The sequence below is a fragment of the Taudactylus pleione genome, unplaced genomic scaffold (assembly GCF_031769625.1).
Source record: "Taudactylus pleione unplaced genomic scaffold, aTauple2 ptg000967l, whole genome shotgun sequence".
Classification (NCBI taxonomy): Eukaryota; Metazoa; Chordata; class Amphibia; order Anura; family Myobatrachidae; genus Taudactylus; species Taudactylus pleione.
Genome location: NW_028285368.1, coordinates 11,782,501 through 11,785,000, shown reverse-complemented (window position 1 = coordinate 11,785,000; position 2,500 = coordinate 11,782,501). Strand labels below are relative to the sequence as shown.

The 2,500-nt window shown below is 37.5% G+C and overlaps 3 non-coding genes and 8 pseudogenes across 3 annotated transcripts; all 11 read left to right on the top strand.

Moving 5' to 3' along the window:
* Nucleotides 1-84: 84 nt before the first annotated feature.
* Nucleotides 85-203, top strand: LOC148467289 (5S ribosomal RNA). The gene has a single exon (XR_015873188.1). It is a non-coding gene; the product is annotated as a 5S ribosomal RNA (ribosomal RNA).
* A 116-nt stretch (nt 204-319) lies between these two features.
* Nucleotides 320-438, top strand: LOC148467288 (5S ribosomal RNA; annotated as a pseudogene).
* A 115-nt stretch (nt 439-553) lies between these two features.
* Nucleotides 554-672, top strand: LOC148467287 (5S ribosomal RNA). Its single transcript, XR_015873187.1, has one exon. It is a non-coding gene; the product is annotated as a 5S ribosomal RNA (ribosomal RNA).
* Nucleotides 673-788: 116 nt separating this feature from the next.
* Nucleotides 789-907, top strand: LOC148467286 (5S ribosomal RNA; annotated as a pseudogene).
* Nucleotides 908-1,022: 115 nt separating this feature from the next.
* LOC148467285 (5S ribosomal RNA) lies at nt 1,023-1,141 on the top strand. Its single transcript, XR_015873185.1, has one exon. It is a non-coding gene; the product is annotated as a 5S ribosomal RNA (ribosomal RNA).
* A 116-nt stretch (nt 1,142-1,257) lies between these two features.
* On the top strand, nt 1,258-1,376 carry LOC148467284 (5S ribosomal RNA; annotated as a pseudogene).
* Nucleotides 1,377-1,492: 116 nt separating this feature from the next.
* Nucleotides 1,493-1,611, top strand: LOC148467283 (5S ribosomal RNA; annotated as a pseudogene).
* A 116-nt stretch (nt 1,612-1,727) lies between these two features.
* Nucleotides 1,728-1,846, top strand: LOC148467282 (5S ribosomal RNA; annotated as a pseudogene).
* A 116-nt stretch (nt 1,847-1,962) lies between these two features.
* On the top strand, nt 1,963-2,081 carry LOC148467281 (5S ribosomal RNA; annotated as a pseudogene).
* A 116-nt stretch (nt 2,082-2,197) lies between these two features.
* On the top strand, nt 2,198-2,316 carry LOC148467280 (5S ribosomal RNA; annotated as a pseudogene).
* A 115-nt stretch (nt 2,317-2,431) lies between these two features.
* Nucleotides 2,432-2,500, top strand: part of LOC148467279 (5S ribosomal RNA) — a 119-nt pseudogene continuing 50 nt past the window's right edge.

Genomic DNA, 2,500 nt, shown 5'->3' with positions numbered 1-2,500 from the left:
AAATTTTACATTTAATTTTTCAACTTATCATTGAATTTACTTGAGTTAAGAAGTAAAAGAGGTCTAAAGTTAATGTTTTAGAGCACCTACAGCCAAACCACACTGGACATGCCCAATCTCGTCTGATCTTGGAAGCTATGCAGTGTTGGGCCTGGTTAGTACTTGGATGGGAGACCACCTGGGAATACCAGGTGCTGTAGGTAATTTTATACTGCCATAACATTCTTTTCTATTACATTTTACATTTAATTTTTTCAACTTATCAATGAATTTACTTGAGTTAAGAAGTAATAGAGGTCTAAAGTTAATGTTTTTGAGCACCTACAGCCAAACCACACTAGACATGCCCAATCTCGTCTGATCTTGGAAGCTATGCAGTGTTGGGCCTGGTTAGTACTTGGATTGGAGACCACCTGGGAATACCAGGAGCTGTAGGTAATTAAATACTGCCACAACATTCTTTTCTATTAAATTTTACATTTAATTTTTCAACTTATCATTGAATTTACTTGAGTTAAGAAGTAAAAGAGGTCTAAAGTTAATGTTTTAGAGCACCTACAGCCAAACCACACTGGACATGCCCAATCTCGTCTGATCTTGGAAGCTATGCAGTGTTGGGCCTGGTTAGTACTTGGATGGGAGACCACCTGGGAATACCAGGTGCTGTAGGTAATTTTATACTGCCATAACATTCTTTTCTATTACATTTTACATTTAATTTTTTCAACTTATCAATGAATTTACTTGAGTTAAGAAGTAATAGAGGTCTAAAGTTAATGTTTTTGAGCACCTACAGCCAAACCACAGTGGACATGCCCAATCTTGTCTGATCTTGGAAGCTATGCAGTGTTCGGCCTGGTTAGTACTTGGATGGGAGACCACCTGGGAATACAAGGAGCTGTAGGTAATTTTATACTGCCTTAACATTCTTTTCTATTACATTTTACATTTAATTTTTCAACTTATCATTGAATTTACTTGAGTTAAGAAGTAAAAGAGGTCTAAAGTTAATGTTTTTGAGCACCTACAGCCAAACCACACTGGACATGCCCAATCTCGTCTGATCTTGGAAGCTATGCAGTGTTGGGCCTGGTTAGTACTTGGATGGGAGACCACCTGGGAATACCAGGTGCTGTAGGTAATTTTATACTGCCATAACATTCTTTTCTATTACATTTTACATTTAATTTTTTCAACTTATCAATGAATTTCCTTGAGTTAAGAAGTAATAGAGGTCTAAAGTTAATACTTTTGAGAACCTACAGCCAATCCACACTGGACATGCCCAATCTCGTCTTATCTTGGTAGCTATGCAGTGTTGGGCCTCGTCAGTACTTGGATGGGAGACCACCTGGGAAAACCAGGTGCAGTAGGTAATTTTATACTCCCATAACATTCTTTTCTATTACATTTTACATTTAATTTTTTCAACTTATCAATTAATTTACTTGAGTTAAGAAGTAATACAGGTCTAAAGTTAATGTTTTTGAGCACCTACAGCCAAACCACACTGGACATGCCCAATCTCGTCTGATCTTGGAAGCTATGCAGTGTTGGGACTGGTTAGTACTTGGATGGGTGACTACCTAGGAATCCCAGGTGCTGTAGGTAATTTTAAACTGCCATAACATTCTTTTCTATTACATTTTACATTTAATTTTTTCAACTTATCAATGAATTTACTTGTGTTAAGAAGTAAAAGCGGTCTAAATTTAAAGCTTTTGAGAACTTACAGCCAAACCACAGTGGACATGCCCAATCTCGTCTGATCTTGGAAGCTATGCAGTGTTGGGCCTGGTAAGTACTTGGATGGGAGACCACCTGGGAATACCAGGAGCTGTAGGTAATTTTATACTGCCAGAACATTCTTTTCTATTACATTTTACATTTAATTTTTTCAACTTAACAATGAATTTACTTGAGTTAAGAAGTAATAGAGGTCTAAATTTAATGCTTTTGAGGACCTACAGCCAAACCACACTGGACATGCCCAATCTCGTCTGATCTTGGAAGCTATGCAGTGTTGGGCCTGGTTTGTACTTGGATGGGAGACCACCTTGGAATACCAGGTGCTGTAGGTAATTTTAGACAGCCAAAACATTCTTTTCTATTACATTCTACATTTCATTTTTTCAACTTATCAATCAATTTACTTGAGTTAAGAAGTAAAAGAGGTCTAAAGTTAATGGTTTTGAGCACCTACAGCCAAACCACACTAGACATGCCCAATCTCGTCTGATCTTGGAAGCTATGCAGTGTTGGGCCTGGTTAGTACTTGGATGGGAGACCACCTGGGAATACTAGGTGCTGTAGGTAATTTTATACTGCCATAACATTCTTTTCTATTACATTTTACATTTCATTTTTCAACTTATCATTGAATTTACTTGAGTTAAGAAGTAAATGAGGTCTAAAGTTAATGTTTTTGAGCACCTACAGCCAAACCACACTGGACATGCCCAATCTCATCTGATCTTGGAAGCTATGCAGTGTTGGGACT